The sequence below is a fragment of the Carcharhinus amblyrhynchos genome, chromosome 1, assembly GCF_965287045.1.
Source record: "Carcharhinus amblyrhynchos chromosome 1, sCarAmb.v2.hapA, whole genome shotgun sequence".
NCBI lineage: Eukaryota > Metazoa > Chordata > Chondrichthyes > Carcharhiniformes > Carcharhinidae > Carcharhinus > Carcharhinus amblyrhynchos.
In genome coordinates, this window is record NC_137324.1 from 90,339,748 (window position 1) to 90,364,232 (window position 24,485).

The following is a 24,485-nucleotide window of genomic DNA, read 5'->3' on the forward strand; positions in this document are numbered from 1 at the left end:
CTGCTTCATCATCTTTAACTGTTCATCATAGAATTGACTCTTTTTCAATAGTAAAAATCCAATTCTGTCTTTGCTGAAAGCGAAGACTGAACACAATTGCAACTGGAAGAATACTCAGGAGGACGGACAGCATTGATGGAGAGCGAAACAGGGTTAACCTTTTAAGCCAAACACCTTTTCGTTCAAAGTGACAAAGTTGGACGTAGAATTGATTTTGGACAGATACAGATCGGAGCAGTGAGAGGGAAATAGGAGAGAACAAAAAGGAAGGTCTATGATGGGTTTGAAAACAAAAGAGATTAAATGGCAAGAGTTGAGTGTGCAAGGCAAAAATATATGGTAATGGGATGAGCAGAGAATCAAAAGATTGGTATGGATGAGATGTAAATGGAAATAGCAAAGAAATAGAAAAATTGGGACAGTGATTATTAACTGAAATAGTCAAATACATTCTTTTGGGCTCAACATCAAATTGAAAGGTAAGGCGCTGTTTCTTGAGCTTATGTTGCATTTCAGCGTATTAGTGCAGAAGGCAGTAGAAGAGAGTTTGAGTGGGATTGGGCTTGGGCTTGAGAATTAAAAGACAGATGACTGCAGTTTTGGGGTCACTCTTGCAAACAGAATGGAGGTGGTCTGCATTGTGATCACCCAGTCTCCTTGGGTCTTTCCAGTGCAGAGGAGAATGAACGAGTTATGAATACAGCATATCAACTTGAAGGATGTACAAGTAAATCATCCTTTCACCTGGAAGGAGTGTTTGAGGCTTTGGACATGGAAAGGGAGAACGTAAAAGGGCAGGTGCTGAATCAACTGTGCTTTCACAGAAAGATGACAAGGGAATGCAAGGGGTGATTGAAGAGTGGAATAGGGTATCAAGAAGGAAATGGTCTTTTTTGCTGTTTGGTAGCATCAAGGTAGAAATAGCAGAGGATGAAATGTGGAGCTGAAAGGGGAACCCTAATATATATCTGAGAGGGATAGGGAAGGATAAGATCGTACCTCCAAAAAATGGGATGGACAATTTCAGGCGGCCCTGTTAACCATAATGAAGGGGAATCCATGTTAGGGATGATGTTTTCCAGTTTTGTGTGAAAGCAGGAAACTTCACTGATCCATTCCTTACTGGAAAAAGAGGTGAAGAAATGTACTTGAGTGGGTTTGGAACCAAGGGTTGCCTTATGAAAAAGTAGCCACAGCTAAGACCGGTGCGGGTTCTGGAAGTAACTATATTTATGTGGGTGGAAATGATTTGAGTCCCAGGAATTGCTCAGCCAGGAGGAAGAGGCTGCTGGTGTTTAGGGCCTGGTTTGGGCCTCTGTTCCAGCAAAGAATGGGCTGTCCTAGTCTGGGATGGGGATGGGGAAAGAGAGGGTTTGGACATTTGTGGTGAAAAGAAGACAGTTAAGGTCAAGAAACTGGAAATTTTTGAAATGACATTGGGGAAGTGGTAGTGTAGTGGTAATGTCACTGGACCAGTAATCAGACACCCAGGCTAATTATCTAGGTTCAGATCCCACCACAGTAGTTGGTGGAATTTAAATTAATTAATTCTAGAATTGAAGGCTTGTTTCAATAATAGTGATCACAAGACTATTACTAATTTGTCATTAAAAACCTATCTGCTTCACAAATGTTCTTTAGAGAAAGAAATCTGCCTGGCCTGACTTACATGTGACTCTCAAGCAACAGCAACAGTTGACTCTTAAATACCCATTGAAGTGGCCCATCAAGCCTAGAATAAATTGAAATGAAATAACACACAGTCTGTGTTGACAATCAAAAAGTTTAAGAAGTTCCAGTTATTTGAAGGAAGAGTCTCTGGTTCTCTGTCATTTGTGGAATTGCAGAGTCAGGTTCAGTTCCTACATTGTCTTGATCTACAAGAATGTAGAACATTTATAGCGCAGAAGGAGACCATTTGGCCCATATAGGCTAAGACATTTTTAAGTATATATCCATATTTTTATTTTAAATGCAGCAAAGGTTTCTGTCTCTCCCACCCTTTCAGGCAGAATTCCAGAATCTGGGTAAAAAGAAATTCCCCTCCATTCCCTTGAGATCTTTCTACCAATTATTTTAAATCTACGCTCACTGGTTATTGAGATCTGCTAACGCAAGTGGGTTCTTCTGATCCACTCCATTCAGTCCATCATAATCACACACACATCAGTTGAATCTCCCCAGAGCCTCCTGTGTTGCACTGGGACAGACCCAAGAGGGTAAAACCCTAATTTGTGTCTGAGGTATTGAGAATGCAAGGTAGATTTAATATAATGATACGTGGACCCTGAGATGGAAGCTACAAGGTGAAGTTTTTTTTAAAAAAAGGTTGCATTTCCTGGAAGTTAGAAAACTAAGGGGTAATTAGATCAACATTTTCATGTTTTAAATGGGAACAGATAAGAGAGCTTGGAAGAAAGTATTTTCTTCAGTTGTGGGGGAATGCATCACTTAAAATTAGAACTATACTTTTCAGGAGTGGAATTAAGAAACATTGCTTCACACGCAGGATGGCAGCGACTTCTTCTCTTCTGCAACAGCAATTCATACTAGATGAAGTGTTAACTTTAAACTGAGATTGAAAATAAGGGATATGGGACAAAGATATATGTAAAAATAATATAATATTCAGTTAGGTTGCACATCAGCATTTCATTGAATGATACAATATGTTCAGAGATCTAAATGGCCTATTTCTTTGTTCCTCATTTGTTTATTCTTTCCTCATAACTTAACCTTTGGAAGTCCAGAAATTATCTTGGCCAGCCTGTGCTGCAGCACTTCCAAAATCACTGTATTCTGCCTAAGCTGTGGTGCCCTGGACTGTTTACTAGTACTGAAAGTATGGTCTAGCAAGGACTATTTACAGTTGAAGAAAACTTCTACCCATTTTTATTCTATTCCTGTACAAAAGTCAGCATTCCATACAGCTTTTTAAAATTATTTTCTGTACTGGTTCAGAACATTTTAATGAGATGTGTACCTGAATCTCCAAATCTGTGTGGATTTCCATTGTTCCAAGATTATCACCATTTAGAAAGTACCCTGTTCTATCTATCCTTTTGAGTTTCAAAGTGGATGACTTCTCATTTGCCTACATTGAAACCTGTTTGCTACATGTTTCTTATTGCTTAATCTATCAATATCATCTTGTAATGTTAGACTTTCATCTACACTGCTTAGAATACCATCTATCTTTGTGTCATTAGCAAATTTGGATATATGGGTTTCTGTCCTTTCGTCTAAGTCATTAATGAACATGTGAATAGATGGTCTGTTTTGTTGCGTTGTCAGTGTCTAAGGTGTGCACTGCTTAGATATCATTAAGCAGTCTTCTCGATGTTACTTGGAAATCTTTATTAACATGGACTGAACTGGGTACGTTTTTATAGTAGAGGGTGCATGCATTTCCTTGTATGTTACTACCTAGCTCGACACTGCTGACTAAGCTGTCTTACATTGCTGGAGGCTGGTACTCTACTCAGTTGCAGGTTATCCCTTAATATACTGGATCCCTCTATTGCACCTCCCCATAAGACTTTATCCCCTAGATATAAACCACCAAAGTTACTTACAAATTGATGCTATTTTGGATTATGAATGGGAACTGGAGGAGTTAACCTGGTATGAATGGTTTGCAAAATAACCACTTTGAGTCATAGACATTTACAGCATGGAAGCAGGCCCTTCGACCCAACTTGTCCATACTGCCTATTTTTTAAACCCCTACGCTAATCCCAATTGCCTGCATTTGGCCCATATCCCTCTATATCCATCGTACCCATGTAACTAGCTAAATGCTTTTTAAAGGACCCGCCTCTACTACTACCTCTGGCAGCTTGTTCCAGACACTCACTATCCTCTGTGTAATCTGTACAAAACTCTGGTGTGGCCGCACTTGGAGAATTGAGTACGGTTCTGGTCGCCACATTATAAAAAGGATGTGGAGGCGTTGGAAAGGGTGCAGAGGAGGTTTACCAGGATGTTGCCTGGTATGGTGGGAAGGTCTTGTGAGGAAAAGCTGAGGGACTTGGGGTTATTTTCGTTAGAAAGAAGAAGGTTACGAGGTGACCTAATTGAGGCATACAAGATGATCAGAGGGTTAGATAGGGTGGATAGTTGAGAGCCTTTTTCCTCAGATGGTGATGGCTAACACGAGGGGACATAGCTTTAAATTAAGGGGTGGTAATTATAGGACGGATGTCAGAGGTAGGCTCTTTACTCAGAGGGTAGTAAGGGCGTGGAATGCCCTGCCTGCAGCAGTTGTGGACTCGCCAACTTTAAGGGCGTTCAAATGGTCATTGGATAGGCATATGGATAACATTGGAATAGTTTAGGTTAGAGGGTCATTAGATTGGTTCCACTGGTCGGCGCAACGTCGAGGGCCGAAGGGCCTGTACTGTGCTGTAATGTTCTATGTTCTAATTAGAAAATGCTGAAAGCCAAAATACCGATTGATTCGGCAATGTTAGCTAGAGAAGGACGATGGCCTAGTGGTCTTATCGCTAGACTATTAATCCAGAAGCACAGCTAATATCCTGGCTACCTGAGTTTGAATCCTGCTACAGCACGTGATGGAATTTGAACTCAATTAAAAAAATCTGGAATTAATAATCTACTGATGACCGTGAAACCATTGTCGGCAATCGGAAAAACCCATCTGGTTTACTAATGTCCTTTAGAGAAAGAAATCTGCCGTCCTTACCTGATCTGGCCTGCATATGACTCCAGAGCCACAACAATTTGGTTGACTCTCAACTGCCCTCGGGCAGTAAGGTTTGGGCAATAAGTTATAGCCAGCCAGTGACACCCGCATGCCATGAATGAATTTTAAAAAATTACCAAGACTATTTGTGTGTAAGCTGCGTGGTGAGAACTGGTGAGACTCCACCTGAGTGAGGTGAGAGTGACAGCCCTTGACATCAAGGCAGCATTCGACCAAGTGTGGGTCAAAGAGCCTTAGCAAAAGGGGAATCAGTGCGTGTTGTGTGGGGGAGGGGGGCAAACACGCCACTGGTTGGAGTCATACCTGGTACATAGGAAGGTGGTTGTGGAGGGTCAGTCATCTCAGCTCCAGGTCACCGCCGCAGGAGCCCCTCAGGGTGGTGTCCTAGGCCCAACAATCTTCAGCTGCTTCATCAATGACTTTCCTTCTGTCATAAGGTCAGAAGTGGGGATGTTTGCTGATGATTGCACAATGTTCAGTACTATTCACGACTACTCCAATGCTGAAGCAGCCCACGTTCAAATGCAACAAGATCTGGACAATATTCAGGTTTGGGCTGACAACTGGCAAGTAACATTCGCGCCACACAAAAACCAGGCAATGGCCATCACTAATAACAGACACTCTAACCACCACTCCTTGATATTTAATGGTGTTGTCATCACTGAATCCCCCACTGTCAGCATCCTTGAGGTTACCATTGACCAGAAACTTAACTGGACAGTGGCTACAAGAGCAGGTCAGAGGCTTGGAATAATGTGGCAAGCAACTCACCTGACTCCCCAAAGCTTATCCACTATCTTCAAGGCACAAGTCAGGAGTGTGATGGAATACTCCCCACTTGCCTGGATAGGTACAGCTCCAACAACACTCCAGAAGCTTAACACCATCCAGGACAAAGCAGCCCACTTGTTTGGCACTGCATCTGCAAACATCCACTCCCTCCATCATTGACGCTCAGTAGCAGCAGTGTGTACTGTCTGCAAGATGCATTGCAGCAATTCACCAAAGACCCTTAAACAGCATCTTCCAAACCATGACCACTTCCATCTAGAAGGGCAAGGGCAGCAGATGCATGGAAGCATCATCACCTGCAAGTTCCCCGCCAAGTCATTCACCATCCTGACTTGGAAATATTTTGCCGTTCCTTTGCAGTCGCTGGGTCAAAATCCTGGAATTCCCTCCCTATATGGTTGTGGGTCAACCCGCAGCACATGGACTGCAGCGAGTCGAGAAGGCAGCTCATGTCCATCTTCTCGAGGGCAACTAGGGATGGGCAATAAATGTTGGTCAGCTAGTGATGCCCATGTTTCATGAATGAAGTAAAAAAAAAACTTCCAGTTGTGCATCGAGGTGGGTTGAGGGTGAATGCCCACGTCCAAGGATTTTGCCTCTTAAGTTCCTGATTTGAGTAAGTTAGCTATAGGAAGAATGAGTCTGCTTTGTTTCAAACAAACAGAAACTCTCAATCTATTGATTTCTAAGTAAGATGGTTTAGAAACTCTTCTGATGGTAATGAGTGTCTGCTTGTGTCAGAGAGCTAACAGATTTTCTGTTCTCCCCCGCCCCCACTCACCCCCAGCTCCTCCAACAAAACAGCAGATTGACAGTAAATTCTGATACTTTTCTGGTCTGTCAGCAAAGGCAACTTTGCTTCTAAGTTGTCAGAGTTGTTTTGATTGTTTCTGAAGCAAACTCATCGAATTGTGAATAAACCTTCATGCGCGTTTTAATCAAACTCAGCGTATATCCTTGTAGTCTAAGTGACAATAATTTGAGTTTTTTTATATCCGTTTGTTTTTTTTCCCCCTACAGTGCTGTGTCTGACTGTTTCAAAGCCATCAGTAACAATTATTTAAAAAGCAGTAATCAGACCACGTCAAGCGAATGCCTTTTACAGTCAAAAATTGATTTGCCTAAAGAGCTTCCCCTTGGTTTTAGCATCTTTATTGCTGTTTTCCTGCTGCTTCCAATTTCACAATAGTACCAGCAGGCAGTCATGTTTTGATGGCCTGCCATAATGTTGGAGAAATCGAAGCTGTGCACACGCACATTCAAGTACGTTTACCTGTTAGTAATATTTTTAATGACGTTGTTTAAGCAGCCCTGTTCAGTTAGCTATTTTTAGTTGTTAAAATGGTGTTAGAGTAGTCTGTCAGCATTTATTAACATGTAGGTTGTTTTATAATAGAGATCGTTTTGGTTGTGAGACTGACTGAATGAATTAGATTTCCCTAATTTTATGTCGGTGTTCAAGAAGATGCATTGCCAATGCCAAACGAGCGGTATGAATGCACCATTGATTCCACAAAAACTAGCTCACGTGATCTGATTAGTGATTTATGGCCCCCCCTAACTGGAGTTGTCATTAACAGTTTCAATATACAATTCAGTGGAATGACACTAGCATGATTATGTTGGTGCTGAATGGCGTGAAAGACAGCACATAGAAAGCCCTACTCTTTTCACTGAGCATAAAACTCGGTGTTAAAGGGAATTTAAAACATGATGTACGTTGAAAATGTCTTAGATAAGTTTGTACTGCAGGAATTGTGTGGAATGCATTTATTTATGAATAAAATTAATTCTATCTAAATATGTTTTATAAATTGTTTCTTGTACTTTTTTAAGTAAACTTTTAATGTACAATTTGTAATTATCTCCTACATTCAAACTCCATATTCAATAATTAATTACCAGGAGGTTTCTGGTAAGAACCCTGAAAATGTATTACTGTTTATCTGCTGATATTTCAGTCAAAAATGTAATGAGTTGCAAATTGTGGTCAACGTACTCTCAAATGTCCTAACTTTGCAGTAGTACTGCTGAATTCTCATGTTTCCTCCAAGGTTACAGTCAGAATTCTCAGACCAAGCCTACAGCTGGGATTTTCTGGCCCTGCTGCAGTCATGATGTGGGTATGCCAGCGTTGGACTGGCGTAAACACAGTAAAAAGTCTGACAACACCAGGTTTTAGTCCAACCTATTTATTTGATAATATACTCACAAGCTTTTGGGGTTAGCCCCTTCGTCAGGTGAATGGAGAGTTCTGGCCTCAGACCTCTCCATTCACCTGACGAAGGGGCTAACCCCAAAAGCTTGTGAGTATATTATCAAATAAATAGGTTGGACTAAAACCTGGTGTCCTGCTGCAGTGAACAGAGATTTGGCTGAGAGCAGTAAGACTGAAAAATTCCAGCCTACAGTGTTTGGCTGAAAATTTCTCTTTGGTGTTAGTAGAGTTACAAGGCCAAATGACCTCTTTCAACACCGTAACGATTCTCTGATTAAACAAGTTCTTCAATAAATTAGAACCAAATTGGTAGTATAACTAGATGGGGAGACACAAGAATGGAACTGTGGCTCAAGATTTTTGCTTTTTTTTGTATAACATTGATGATAAGAATCACAGGACTGGTAATTGTTTCAACAACAAAAAATACATTCATTAAACATCTAAAAATTGGATTACAATAAAATACTCATTACTCTCCCCTTAGTTTAACAGATACACAGATTTTAAGATTAACACAGATGACAAAGTAAATTTTAAATCTACATTGGTCTCATTACCACACAAAGTCCCTTTGACGAATACAAGATGACTGCAATCAAATGCACAGTCCCCCAACCAATCTTTGATTTGATTTAGCTTTGATTTGATTAATTATTATTGTCCTATATATTTATACAGTGAAAAGTATTGTTTCTTGCGCGCTATACAGACAAAGCATTCCATTCGACTTTTGTATCTTTTTCCTGATGGAAGAAAGTGGAAGAGAGAATGTCTGGGATGCGTGGGGTCCTTAATTATGCTGGCTGCTTTACTGAGGCAGCAGGAAGTGTAAACAAAGTGAATGGATGGGAGGCTGGTTTGTATGATAGATTCATGATCTTTTGTAGTTCCTTATAGTCTTGGGCAGAGCAGAAGCCATTCCAAGCTGTGATACATCCGGAAAGAATGTTTTCTATGGTGCATCTGTAAAAGTTGGTGAGAGTTGCAGCTGACATGCCAAATTTCCTTAATCTTCTGAGAAAGTAGAGGGTTGATCAGTTTTCTTAATTATAGTGAACCAAAGTTAGTACTTGTGGTTTTCTCCTCAGAAATCTCCCTGATGATAGTCATATGAGAGTTCCAAATTCAATTCCCAAAAACACACTTTAAAATGTTCTCTTGTAGTGGTGCTTTCACTTAGTAGCTCGCATTCTGAAATCCAGTTGAGGATTTTCAAACAACATTTCTAAACCGAGCATCTGCTCCACTTTTAGCAGCAAATCCAATCTAGGATTTACACCTCTCTGTTCAGGATTCCTTTGCCTTGACTGACTTCCCCTGTTACACAAACTCTGATATCCAGTCAATGCTTTCTTCCCAATTACTTTAGCGTTTGTTTCACATCTCAAACTTTAGGTTTATTTGAGTGGGAGGATGAGCTGTGAGGAGGATACAGAGATGTGTGATTTGAACAGGCTGAGTATGTGTGCATTTGCATGGCGGAAGCAGTATAATGTGCATAAATGTGAGGTTATCCACTTGGGTAGCAATAGTAGAAATACAGATTATTACTTGAATGGGTGTAAATTGAGAGAGGTGGATACTCAATGAGCTCTTGTGTCCTTGTGCCTCAGTCACTGAAAGTAAGTGCACAAGTGCAGCAGCCAGTTTTTGTTTTTATCTATGAAACATATCACTTTCCTCAAATAGTTGTCAATGACATCTTTGGCTTGTGAGCCTTTGCCATAACCCTTGACAAAAACACAGCTGCAGCCTACAACCTTGCGAGGTTTCCCTTCTCGGTCTATTTTGCACAGGCCTACCCATTCACCAAGTTTCTTGTTGTCATCAGCCTTAATCAAGTTGACCTGACGCACAGCACCAAAGGCTTCTACCAACTTAACATACTGTGCCTCATCACAATTACCTGCCAGAACGCACAAATGAGCTTGTCATTTGTCCAGCACCTTGAAAGCTTCCTGGAGATCACAACACAAGCCATTGTGGGTGTATGCAGTTTTAAGCACTTCCTGAAGTGCAGTGTTAACATTCATGACACCACCTACAGTTATGCATTCCTCAACCATCGTGCTGCTTTTTGTCCCGGAAAGGGTGGTTTGCTGCGCGAGCCCAGAGCTGCTGCGCGGATAAAAAGGCAAATGGTATGTTGGCTTTCACAGCTTTAGGATTTGACTATAGGGATAGGGATATTTTGTTGCAATTGTATAGAGTGTTGGTGAGGCTACATCTGGAATACTATGTGCAGTTTTGGTGTCCTTATCTAAGGAAGGATGTCCTTGCTTTAAAGGGAGTACAGTGGAGGTTTACCAGTGATTCCTGGGATGGCAGGTCTGTCATATGAGGAGAGACTAAATCAGTTAGGATTGTATTCACTGGAGTTCAGAAGAGTGAGAGGGGATCTCATAGAAACTTGTAAAATTCTAACAGGGTTAGACAAGTAGTTTCAGAGAATGTTCCCAATGGTGGGGGATTCCAGAACTAGGGGTCATAGTTTGAGGATTAGAGGTAAGTCTTTTAGAACTGAGGTGAGGAGAAATTTCTTCACCCAGAGAGTGGTGAATGTATGGAATTCACTACCACTGAATATAGTTGAGGCTAAAACATTGCCTGATTTCAAGAAGAAATTAGATATAGCTCTTGGGGCTAAAGGGATTAAGGGATATTTGAGGAAGAGGGGATCAGGATATTAGAGTCATAGAGGTTTATAGCATGGAAACAGGCCTTCGGCCCAACTTGTCCATGCCACCCTTTTTTTTTAAACCCGTAAGCTAATCCCAATCGCCTACATTTGGCCCATATCCCTCTATACCTATCTTACTCATGTAACTAACTAAATGCTTTTTAAAAGACAAAATTGTACCTGCCTCTACTATTACCTCTGGTAGCTTGTTCCAGACACTCACCAGCCTTTGTCTGAAAAAATTCCTCCTCTGGACACTTTTGTATCTCTCCCCTCTTATGTTAAACCTATGCCCTCTAGTTTTAGATTTCCCTACCTTTGGGAAAAGATATTGACTATCTAGCTGATCTGTGCCCCTCATTATTTGATAGACCCCTATAAGGTCATCCCTCAGCCGCCTATGCTCCAGAGAAAAACGTCCCAGCCTATCCTTGTAACTCAATCCATCAAGTCTCGGTAGCACCCCTAGTAAATCTTTTCTGCACTCTTTCTAGTTTAATAATATCCTTACTATAATAGGGTGACCAGAATTGCACACAGTATTCCAAGTGTGGCCTTACCAATGTCTTGTACAACTTCAATAAGATGTCCCAACTCCTGTATTCAGTGTTCTGACTGATGAAACCAAGCATGCTTACTGCCTTCTTCACCATCCTGTCCACCTATGACTCCACTTTCAAGGAGCTATGAAAATATACTCCTAGCTTTCTTTGTTCTTTAACTCTCCCCAACGCCCTACCATTAACAGACTAAGTCCTATGCTGGTTTGGTCTACCAAAATGCATTTGTCGAAATTAAACTCCATCTGCCATTCATCAGTCCACTGGCCCAATTGATCAAGATCCGCTGCAATTGGAGATAACTTTCTTCACTGTCTACAATGCCAACAATCTTAATGTCATCTGCAAATTTACTAACCATGCCTCCTATATTCCATCCAAATGACTAATATAAATGACAAATAACAGTGGGCCCAGCACTGATCCCTGAGGCACCTCGCTGGTCACAAGCTTCCAGTTTGAAAAAATAATTCTCTAGACAGAAGCCAATTTTGTATCCATTTAGATACCACACCCTGGATCCCTTGAGATTTAACCTTATGCAACCACCTACCATGCAGTACCTTGCTAACATCCATGTAGACAACATCAACTGCACTGCCCTCATCTACCTTCTTGTTTACCCCTTCAAAAATCTCAATCAAATTTGAGAGACATGATTTTCCACTCACAAAGCTATGCTGACTATCTCTAATCAATACTTGCGTCTCTAAATGCCTGTAGATCCTGTCTCTCAAATTACTTCCAACAACTTACCCACCGTAGAAGTGAGGCTCACTGGCCTGTCTTTCCCAAGCTTTTCCCTGCAGCCCTTTTTAAACAAAGGCACAACATTTGTCACTCTCCAATCTTCAGACACCTCACCTGTGACTATCAATCATTCCAATATCTTGGCTATGGGGCCTGCAATTTCCTCCCTAGCTTCTCACAATGTCCTGGGATACACTTCATTCGGTTCCGAGGATTTATCTATCTTGATGCACCTTAACACTTCCAGCACCACCACCTCTGTAATATGTACACTCCTCAAGACGTCACTATTTATTTTCCTAAGTTCCCTAACATCCATGCTTTTCTCAACAATAAATACTGATGAGAAATATTTATTCATATTGAATTTGATGATTAGCCATGATCAAAGTGAATGGAATAGTCAAGTGCTGAGGTAACAAAGACATGAGTGAGGGTTTTAGCAGCAGATGATTCAAGATAGATGAAGTTGACCAGTGCTGTGGAGATGGAAATTGCTTGTCCTAGTGATGCTGGAAATATGTGAAAGAAAACCCATCAGATAGAGGGTCAAGATTGCGAACTGACTACCTTAAGCACAAACTGCTGTCAGAGAAAGGGCTGCAATTGATTGCTAAGAAACAGAATTTAGAATGGGGGCCAGACAAATGGCCTCAGTCTTTGCCGTATTGAATTGGAGAAGATTTCTGTTCATTTGGTACTAGATGTCGGATAAGCAGTCTACTTAGTAACAGCGGAGTCGAGGCAGGTGGTGGTGAGGTAGCGCTGGGTATTGTCAACATGTGTATGAAAACTAGGACCCCTTCTATTTCTCAACCAAATGCTGCTCCTTGGTGAAGTCATCCAAAAATACAGTCCAAGGTTTGATCGTCGAGGAACACTAGAGGTAATGATGTGGAAACAGAAAGAGAAACCGTTACAAGTGATACCTGGCTATGGTAAGATGGGTAAGAATGCAAGTAGGCAAGAGCAGTCCCAACCAACTGGATAGGTGTTGGAGAAGGGTGATGTGGTCAATGTGTGAAAGACTACAAGCAGGTCAAGAAGGAAAGTTTTTTTTTTGTTCCCACAGTCACACCAGATGACATTTGTGGCTTTGATAAGAGCTATTTCAGTACGCGGCACAACAGGAAACCTATTTAGAGGGAGCAAACAGCAACATTTATCTTGTGCTTTTACATCACAAGGCACTTTACAGAGACATACAGAAAACAGACACTGGACCCAAAGGGACACATGAGATGTAATGGTTGGGGTGACCAAAAGCTTGGTCAAAGCAGTGAGTTTAAAGAATTTGGAGACTAACAAAAGTTCCAGTTACTTTAACTTGCACATTTCTAACTTAAATACAAATCATTTACGGATGAATGCTGATGCTCATTTTTTTTAAAATTAATCTCCTCATTTTCTTCTGCTGTAGCAGCTTAATGAGCCAGTTTTCATCCCTGAATGCAAACATTAGCCAAATACTTTCCTGCTACTTCTTTGTGGATTGAGACTAGTCCATTCGCTCCTAATAGCGCTTATTGAGAGCAATTAGATCCGCATCGGTAGTAATTTTCTTTTCGATACATTTGGTGGTTGACTTCAGGAGAACCATAGAAATGATCTTGTCCATTCTGACCCATGGATACCCATGTGCCTTTTCTCACCTTTCTGTACACAGCCCATAGTTCTGCAACTTACAACACTTAAGGTGTGTATCCAGGTACTTTTTAAATGAGTTTAAATTCTCTGCCTCCACCACCAACTTGGGCAACAAATTCCAGACATCCGTTGACCTCAATGTATAAAAAAAAATTTCTCCCATGTCCCTCTAATCTTCCTGCCATTTTGCTTGAATCTATGACCCCTGGTTTTTGAACTGTCTTTCAAGGTTAACAGACTCCTCCTGTCTACCCTATCTCTACCACTAAAATTTTGTATGCCTCAATGTCAAATATCAGCTTTCTCTGTCCCAAGGAAAACAACCCCAAGCTCTCCAATCTCTTCTTGTAGCTGTAATTCTCCAGCCCTGGCAATATTCTAGTAAATCTTCTCTGTACTCTCTCCAGAGCAATTATGTCCTTCCTGAAATGTGCTGTCCAGTATTGCATACACTACTGCAGTTGTGGCTTCATCAGTGTCTTATAGAGTTTTATCATTATCTCCCTACTGTTGTATTATTTACTTCTCCTTATGAAGGAAGGCATTCCAATTGCCTTCTTTACAATCTTTTCTGCTTAAACTGCTACCTTTAGGAATCTGTGCACTTGCATACCAAGGTCTCCCACATGATCTACCCCTCTTCGCATATTCCTTTTTATTGTGTTATCGTTATTTAGTCCATGCTTTTCTAAATGACAGCTTATCCAATCTGTCAGGATTGATTCTAACAAATTGCCCACCGCTGAAGTCAGAGTAACTGTACTGTAATTGTTTGACATTTCCTTTGCATCCTTTTCAAACAATGGAATCACATTTACATTTCTCCAGTTCTCCGGCACCTCGCCTGTGTCGCGTGAAGATTGGAAAATAATCCTCAGAGCATCTGCTATTTCCTTCAACGTACTAGGGAACAATCCATCTGGCCCTGGTGACTTATCCACTTCCAAGCATTCCAACTCCTCTAACACTTCTCTCGTTAGGATTATTTTATCCACTATTTCACACTGCTCCTCTTGGATTGCTATATTTGCGTCATCCCTTTCCTGTGTGAATACAGAGACAAAAAAAATTAAAATCTTACCATATCTGCTGCATCTTCATGTAACTTCCTTTCTTCATCTCTGATAGGAACCACTTTTTCCTTAACTATCCTTTTGCTCTTTATATACTGGTAAAACATCTTTGGGTTTTCCTTGCTCTTGCTAATCAATTTTCAAGTCTCCTGTTTGAGTTCCTTTCTTTTTTATTTGATCCCGGTACTTTTTATACTCCTCCAGACTATCTGAAGTGTTGACGTCTTGTGAGTATCATATGTTCTCTTTTTCTGTTTAATCTTCCCTTGCGCTTTTCTAGACAATTATGGGAGTCTGGATTTGGCAGTGTCATTCTTAATTTTGGAGGGGACGTGTCTGCTTGGTACCGTAATGATCTCATTTATTAGTGCTCCCCACTGGTTTATCCTTCAACACCCTTGTCTAGTCCACCTCAGACAAATCACATCTCAGTTTTGTAAAATTTGTCTTCCTCCAGTTTAAAACGTTGGTCACTATCGTTGATATGATCGCCCACTGTCACTTTGCCCATTTGCCCATCTTAATTTCCCAAGATAAAAATCATGTACTGTTATTTTAAAAAAGTCCTAGTCACAGTACATGAATTTTAAACCCTCAATGCCCTTACATTGTTTGAAACCAGTTGATATAGAGGCAGTTGAAGTTTGCTACTATCAGTGCCCTCTTATTCCCACAGCCTGAAACTGTCTACCATATGTTCTCTCATCTCCCTCTCCCGACTTGGAGTCTATAGTAAGCTCCTAATAGTGTGACTGCTCTTTTTTTATTCCTAAACTCAACCCATAAAGCCTCATTTGTTTACCTATTTAGGGCCTCATCCCTTCTCACAACTGTAATTGATTCTTTAACCAACAATGCTACCCCCTCCTTTTTCGTTTGTCACCCACTCTTTTCATTTTATTCTCAGATCTGACTTAGGAGCTGGTTTGATCCCTGGGCAATGTTATTTAGTTGACTTTACATCCACAGTATTTATAGTTTGAGTAAAGGATTAAGATCAGAAGTATAAGATGCTGCTGTAATGATGGAGTAACAGATATATGAATGGGAGCAGAGTTCCAACCCATGCAGAGGTTGGAGTTTTTAAAATTTGATCATGGGATGTAGGTGTAGCTGGCCAGGCCAGCATTTATTGCCTATCCCTAATTGCCTTTGAGAATGTGATCGTGACCTGTCTTCCCGAACTGCTGCAGTCCATGTGATGAAGATCCACTCGCAGTGCCATTAGAGAGGGAATCATAGAATTCCTACGTTGCAGAATGAGGCCATTCAGCCCATCAAGTCTGCACCCACAACAATCCCACCAAGGCGCTATCCCCATAACCCCCATATTTACTCTGCTAATCCCACTAACCTATGCATCCTGGGACAGGTAAGGGGCAATTTAGCATGGCCAATGCACCTAAACCGCACATCTTTGGACTGAGGAAACCGGAGCACTCGGAGAAAACCCACGCAGACACAGGGAAAATGTGTAAACTCCACACAAATAGATACCCAAGGGCAGAATTGAACCCAGGTCTCTGGAGCTGTGAGACAGCCATGCTAACCACTGTGCTACTGTGCTGTCCAGGGGGTCCCAGGATTTTGATCCCAATATGTATTTAATATCTGTGAACAAAGGTTTTAACATCAATAGACTCATACAAATTACTCTTGACAAATAAACAAGCCCCAAAGAATCCTATCTAGACCTCAAATGTGTGATGAAACAGTGGAGGTGGTACAATGAACGGTGTCCCTTGGACTGAGAGGGCAAGATCATCCAATGGTCTTTTTTTAACAGCCTTAATATAGCTTAAAAAGTGTGAATATTCGGTGAGGTCAATGTTAGATTGTCCTCAGCAGCACAGGAAAATCCCATCCGCAAACAAGGATGGAAGATTTCAGCCAATATCTGGATTCAGAGGTATGACCACTTGAAGTGGGAAAAGGAGGAAGAAGGAAAGCAAGTCAGATATCTGGCGCATCTTGAAATTATACCATGTTATGTTTTTGCAATTCTGACGTGAAGTCTTGTTATCCACATTTATGTCACCATTCCTTATGTCGCACCATTCCTTGCCACCTGTCAGGAGTCATTAAGACATGCTTCCTTGCTTTCCTTTAATATTAGGATGATGGTCATCTTGAAACAGATAAGGACTCCAGATTGCCATAAAGAGAGATTAAATATGTCTGCAAATACCCCCGCCAGCTGGTCCATGCAGGATCCGAGTGATCGTCTGGGACCCCATCCAAGCCAATTGCTTTCTGTGGGTTGACTTTCGAGAAGCATGATCTGATGCCAGCAATGGTCATCTCGGACACAGGTTTATCCAAGGTGGAGGGCATCCTCTTGCTCTAAATGGGCATAAAATGCATTGAGTTCATTGGGGAGGGGTGCATTTGATGCCAGTGATTCTACATGTCTTCACCTTGTAGCCTGTTCTGTCTTGCAGACCTGCCGTAGTTGGTGGGAGTCTGTGTGGCTAGCCTAGTCTGGGACCTACCCCTGACATCTCCTCTGTACCTACTCCCCAGCACCTTAAACCTGTGTCCTCTTGTAGTGACCATTTCAGCCCTGGGGAAAAAGCCTCTGAGAATCCACCCGATCTATACCTTTCAACATCTTATGAACCTCTATCAGGTCACCTCTCATCCTTTGTCTCTCCAGGGAGAAAAGACTTAGCTCCCTCAACCTATCTTCATAAGGCATGCCTCCCAATCCAGGCAACATCCTTGTAAATCTCCTCTGCACCCTTTCAATAGCTTCCACATCTTTCTTGTAATGAGGCGACCAGAACTGCGCACCATACTCCAAGTGGGTCTGACAAGGGTCTTATAAAGCTGCAGCATTATCTCCCAACTCCTAAATTCAATCCCTCGATTAATAAAGGCTAGTACACCATACGCCTTCTTAACCACATCCTCCACCTGCGAGGCCTATTTTAAGAGTCCTATGGACCTGGACCTCAAGGTCCTTCTAATCCTCTACACTGCTAAGAGTCTTACTCTTGATACTATACTCCTTCATCCCATTGGACCTGCCAAAATGGACCACTACGCATTTATCCAGGTTGAAGTCCATCTGCCAATTCTCCGCCCAATCTTGCAACCTATCTGTGTCATGCTGCAACTTCTGACATCCCTCCAGACTACCCACAGCACCACCAACCTTTGTGTCGTTGGCAAACTTACCAACCCATCCCTCTACTTCCTCATCCAGGTCATTTATGAAAATTATAAACAGCAAAGGTCCCAGAACAGATCCCTGGGGCACTCCACTGGCAACTGACCTCCATGCAGAAAAAGACCCATCTATAACCACTCTCTGCCTTCTGCAGGCAAGCCAATTCTGGATCCACAAGGCAACAGCCCCTTGGATCCCATGCCCTTTCACTTTCTCAAGAAGTCTTGCATGGGGGATCTTATCGAATGCCTTGCTGAAGTCCATATAAACCACATCCACTGCTCTTCCTTCATCAATGTGTTTAGTCACATTTTCAAAGAACTCAGCCAGGCTCGTAAGGCATGACCTGCTGTTGACAAAGCTGTGCTGACTACTTTTGATCATACTAAACTTCTCTAAATGTTCATAAATCCTGTCCCTCATTATCCTGTCCATCAACTTGCCAACCACTGAGGTTAGACTCACCGGTCGGTAATTCCCTGGGCTATGCCTGTTCCCTTTCTTGAATATAGGAACCACATCCCCAATCCTCCAATACTCCGGAACCTCACCCGTCTCCATCAACGATGCAACAGATCCCTGGGGCACTCCACTGGTGACTGACCTCCATGCAGAAAAAGACCCATCCACGTGTAGACTCTGAAAGTTGCTGTCCAATTACTATATAATAACTAATGAGCACTGTTAGCCTTACCATTATACTTGGTACAACAACTGGGCTTATTTTACTCAATAAGAGTCCTCACCTGATGAAGGGGCAGCACTCCAAAAACTCGTGCTACCAAATAAACCTGTTGGACTTTAACCTGGTGCTGTGAGGCTTCTTACTGTGCCTACCCAAGTCCAATGCCGGCATCTCCACATAATGGCTATTTTACTCAAGTTTCACAATGGCTACTGCTCTTGGCCCACTAACTCTGTGGGGTAGCTTTGCATGAGCATTAAGATGGAACTCATTTACAGCAAAAAATTTTTAATGGAGATTTATTTCTAAAATCATCACCCAGGCTCATTAACATGTTGTTTCAGCCATTCAAGGCTGCTGTTTATTTTTTAATAACAATCGATATTGTGCACTATCCCTGGGTGAGTTAAAAGTTTGTCATTGTCATGACAGCTTGTTTTCAGACAAAGATCCACTTCTCATTTCACCTTGACTTGTATTTTTTTTAAATCAGTGTACGTTGGCAGTTCCCTCTCTGTAGAGCTCATTACATTCACATCAAACCTCAATGAAGATGAGTGGGATATAGAAAATCTTTCATGTGTGAACAGGATCATATTTAGGTCTAATGGATTGCAAGACTTATTTGACAGCGCATTGTCTATTGCAGTGCGCAGAAACTGAATATTTATGTTGTACATTTACGGTTTACACCTAAAGAACAAAGAAAATTACAGCAATTTTCTTTGTTCTTATCCATGGAAAGAAAGCCCATCGGAATACTTAGTTATTTTGCCAAACTTGTATATGTCAAGAAGGACTCCGTGCTGGTGAAATTAATGTTGATCTTTGCATATCCCCATTGTGTAATTATTTGATCCTGTGATAGATGCAATGGATTAGATGCAAACAAAGTTCCGTGTGCTTCTACTCTACTGTGACTATTATTTCCTCTCTTTCATAGAACCCGACAGTGCAGAAAGAGGCCCTTCAGCCCATCGAGTCTGCACCGAACACAATCCCACCCAGGCCCTACCCCCATATCATACCACTAGTCCCTCTAACCTACGCATCCCTGGGCACTAAGGGGCAATTTCTTAGCATGGCCAATCAACCTAACCCATGCATCTTTTGGACTGTGGGAGGAATCCAGAGTACCTGGAGGAAACCCACGCAGACACGGGGAGAATGCGCAAACTCCACACAGACAGTGACCCGAGCTGGGAATCAAACCCAGGACCCTGGAGCTGTGAAGCAACAGTGCTAACCACCGCGTTACCGTGATATTAACTGCCTACCTGCTATTAGAGACAGCTTAGAAGAATGTGAGGTGATGTTGAAACACAGTATTCTGAGGGGACTTGGCAGAGTGGATGCTGGAAAATGTCTCAGCTTGTGGGATGTTTAGAATTAGGGCTCAGTTTAAAAAATGAGGGGGACACAGTTTTCCCAAAAAAGAAGTAAGTGTCATAACAGCGTGAGAGCAGAGTCCTCCACACCAATCCTTTGGTTGGGTGAGCCCAGTGTTGCAATCTTCCGGCAATCATGTTCTTTGACAGCTGGAGCTTTGCACAGTGGAGTGGGATGTGAGTTGACATGCCCCAACTTGTCATGATTCCTGCCGCTGCCGCCACCACCACCACCACCCCCCCCCACCACCACTGCCTTGCAGACCTCCCCCAGTTGCACAGCACTCTGCGCTTTACATAAGAACATAAAAATAGGAGCAGGAGTAGGCCATTTGGCTCCTCGATCCTGCTGCGCCATTCAGTGAGATCATGGCTGATCTTTTTGAGGACTCAGCTCCATTTATCCACCCGCTAACCATAACCCTTAATTCCTTTACTGTTCAAAAATTTAACTATCTTTGTCTTAAACGTTCAATGAGGTAGCCTCAACTGTTTCACTGGGCTGGGAATTCCACAGATTCACAACCTTTTGGGTGAAGAAGTTCCTCCTTAACTCAATCCTAAATCTACTCCCCCTTGTTTTGAGGCTATGCCCTTTTGTTCTAATTTCACCCACCAGTGGAAGCAACTTTTCTATCTTATCTATTCCCTTATAATCTTATATGTTTCTATAAGATCGCACCTCATTCTTCTAAATTCCAATAAGCATAGCCCCAGTCTCCTCAGTCCCTCCTCATAAGCCAACCCTCCCAACTCCAGAATCAACCTAGTGAGTCTCCTCCAGTGCCAGTATATCCTTTCTCAAGAGATCAAAACTGTTACCTGCCATAGTCCTCCTGTCATCAATTTTTCGCATGTTATTTGTGTCTTCCACTGTGGTGACCAACACAAAATACCTGTTCAACACCTCCAGTCATTTTCTCATTTCCAGTTATTACATCCCCCTTCTGATCCTCAAAAGGACCAGTGTTTACTTTAGCCACTCTTTTTGTTTCATATATTTGTAGAAACTTTTGCTATCTGTTTCTATATTCTGAGCTAGTTTAGAACATAGAACATAGAACATTACAGCGCAGAACAGGCCCTTCGGCCCACGATGTTGTGCCGACCAGCTTTTAAAACAAAACAACACTAACCCACTAATCTAAACCAATCCCATTTCGTCCATAAACCTATCCACAGATCTCTTAAACGCCCCCAAACTAGGCGCATTTACAACTGCAGCTGGCAGGGCATTCCAGTCCCTCACCACCCTCTGGGTAAAGAACCTACCCCTGACATCAGTCCTATAACTACCCCCCCTTAATTTAAAGCCGTGCCCCCTCATGCTAGCTTTCTCCATCCTAGGAAAAAGGCTATCACTATCCACCCTGTCTAAACCTCTAATCATCTTATATGTTTCAATAAGGTCCCCTCTTAGCCGCCTTCTTTCCAGCGAAAACAACCCCAAATCTCTCAGTCTCTCCTCATAGGATCTCCTCTCCATACCAGGCAACATCCTGGTAAACCTCCTCTGCACCCTCTCCAAAGCCTCTACATCCTTCCTGTAATGTGGGGACCAGAACTGCACACAATACTCCAAGTGCGGCCGCACCAGAGTTGTGTACAGTTGCATCATGACGCTGCGACTCCTAAATTCAATCCCCCTACCAATAAACGCCAAGACACCGTATGCCTTCTTAACAACCTTATCTACTTGATTCCCAACTTTCAGGGATCTATGTACACATACACCTAGATCCCTCTGCTCCTCCACACTATTCAAAGTCCTCCCGTTAGCCCTATACTCAACACATCTGTTATTCCTACCGAAATGAATTACCTCACACTTCTCCACATTAAACTCCATCCGCCACCTCGCGGCCCAGCTCTGCAACCTTTCTAAGTCACCCTGCAAACTATGACATCCTTCCTCACAATCTACCACACCTCCGACTTTGGTGTCATCAGCAAACTTACTAATCCACCCAACTATACCCTCATCCAGATTATTAATAAAAATTACAAACAGCAGTGGCCCCAAAACAGATCCCTGAGGCACACCACTCGTAACCGAACTCCATGACGAATATTTACCATCAACCACCACCCTCTGTCTCCTATCTGCTAGCCAATTCCTGATCCAATTACCTAGATCACCCCCAATCCCATACATCTGCATTTTCTGCAGAAGCCTACCATGGTGAACCTTATCAAACGCCTTACTAAAATCCATATACACCACGTCAACTGCCTTACCCCTATCCACCTCTTTGGTCACTTTCTCAAAGAACTCGATAAGGTTAGTAAGGCACGACCTACCCGCTACAAAAGCATGCTGACTGTCTCTAATCAATTCATTACTCTCCAAATAACTATAAATCCTGTCTCTAATAATCCTTTCCAAAACCTTACCCGCCACAGAAGTAAGACTCACCGGTCTATAATTCCCAGGGAAGTCTCTGCTCCCCTTCTTAAACAATGGGACAACATTTGCTGTCCTCCAATCTTCCGGTACTATACCAGAGACCAACGACGACCTGAAGATCAGAGCCAGAGGCTCCGCAATCACCTCTCTTGCCTCCCAGAGAATCCTAGGGTAAATCCCATCCGGACCAGGGGACTTATCTATTTTCAAACCCTCTAGAATATCCATCTCTCATAATCCATCTTACTTTTCGTTATAGCTTTTCTCGTGACTTTCTGATGATCTTTAAAGATTTCCTAATCCTCTAGTTTCCCACTAATCTTTGCTTCTTTGTATGCATTTTCTTTCAATTTGATACCCTCCTTTATTTCCTTAGATATCCACAGCTGACTTATCTCTTTTTCTACAGTCCTTCCTTATCACTGGTATATACTTTTGTTGAGCATTGTGAAAGGTCGCTTTGAAAGTCCTTCACTGTTCCTCAATTGTCCCACCATAAAACTTTTGCCCCTGGTCTACTTTAGTCAATGTCTCCCTTATCCCTTTGTAGCCCGGCATTGCAGTCTTCTGGCAATCATGTTCTTTGACAGCTGGAGCTTTGTACTGTGGAGGGTGGGTGGGATGTGTGTTGATATGCCCTGCCCTGACATGATTTCCACACCCTCCCCACCCCCGGCACTGCAGATCTCCCCCAGTTGCACAAAGTTGCCTTTGTTTAAGCACAAGACACAGATGTTGGGTTTTACCTTCTCACGCTCCAGCCGTATTTTAAATTCAACCATACTGTGATCACTTCTTCCGAGAGGAACCATAACTGTGAGATCATTAAATTTTCCTGTCTCGTTACACAGGACCAGATCAAAGATAGTTTGCTGCCTCGTAGGTTGCATTACTTTGCAGAGCTCCCCACCCCGTTGGTACTGCCCTGGCACACATGTACTAGTTAATCTCGTCTTGTTGGCGAGGTGGGAAGTATTTGGGAGGGCAGAAGCAGCCGTGCTCAATCAGAACACCCCCTCCGTCTTCTATAACTGAGGGAACTGAAGCCAAGTTTAAGCAGTTGATCTTCATAATTTTAATCTTTTGAGACTCTGGCAAAATTCTAGTGAATCTGCACTGTACTTCTTCCCAAGACCAGTACATCCTTCCTGCAATGTGGTGTCTAAAATGGACACCACAACATTCCAGGCAGGTTTGGTCAGGACTCTCTACAGCTGAATCATAACTTACTCCCATTTGTATTCCAGCCCCTTCAAGATAGGAAGCCGCCGTTTCACGAGCTTGAAATGTGCTACTGGATCCGAGTTCCCCTCTGAAGCATTTGATCAGGTTTTGTTGCAGTAACTGCTGCTGGAAAGGATTCTGTTTTCTCCAGCTTTCTTCTGAAGGTGTTGATTTCTTGCGAGTATCGGTTTCTACAAGCAATGGGCACCATGTGTTATCTTGAGTGAACTTTATTCTTGCCTGCGTCTTGACATGACATGTTTGCAGGCTTTTGCAACAAGTGTCAATCCTGAGTTAACCTATCACCCAGATGATGTAGGACAAAATACTTTATCGTGCATGCGGAAAGTCTGTGTAGCACTTTTCCTGAAGAACTCTTTATCAACCAAATGCAGGCACATTGTTTTTGTTTACATTTGTTTCTACATTTTTAACTGTCCTTCACCTCGAGTGATTCATGACTACTGCTGTTGATGTTCCCTGTTGCAGTTTTTTTTCAGATAATTTAACTCCGTTCCAAATTTTGCTGGCCCCTCCTTTTGCTATTTGATAGAACTATTCCATCCGACATACTTGCTAAGAAATGTTTGTAAATTATTTAATTTTGGATGATTGCTGAGGTGGAAGTTGGAGTGAGGCTGTGATGAGCCAGCTTTCTGTTGAGCAATAGTGAGAGATTGGAATAATTTAGAAGATTAGTTTAGTGTTGTAATAGATAAAAGGTTTTTAATTGAGTTTCCTCTTGACGGTGGCACAGTGGCTAGCACTGCCATGTCACAGCTCCAGGGACCTGGGTTCAATTCCAGCCCCAGGTGACGGTCTGTTTGGAAGACAGTTTGCACGTTCTACCTGTGTCTGTGTAGGTTTGCTCTGGGGGTATTCTCGTTTCCAGCCATACTCTAAAGATGTGTAGGTTAGTTGGATTGGCCATGCTAAATTTCTCCTTAATGTCCCAACATGTGTAGGTTAGGGGAATAATTTTTTTCCCACGAGACTGCATCTCAATTACCTTTTCTTTCACTACAAATATGGCATCATCATTTTCCTTGGTAAAGGCAGATATAAAATAGTCACTTAGTGCCTCAATCATGCCCTACTCTGTGCAAATTCTCTTTTCAGTTCTTAACTGGCCCCACTTCTGTTTTTACCACTCATAG

The 24,485-nt window shown here is 42.2% G+C and overlaps 1 protein-coding gene and 1 pseudogene across 1 annotated transcript in view; one reads left to right on the forward strand and one right to left on the reverse strand.

The window, feature by feature from the left end:
- arap2 (ArfGAP with RhoGAP domain, ankyrin repeat and PH domain 2) overlaps positions 1–24,485 on the forward strand; it is a 338,594-nt gene that overhangs the window by 51,275 nt on the left and 262,834 nt on the right. The window lies entirely within an intron of this gene.
- Positions 9,353–9,808, reverse strand: LOC145343145 (small ribosomal subunit protein eS12 pseudogene; annotated as a pseudogene).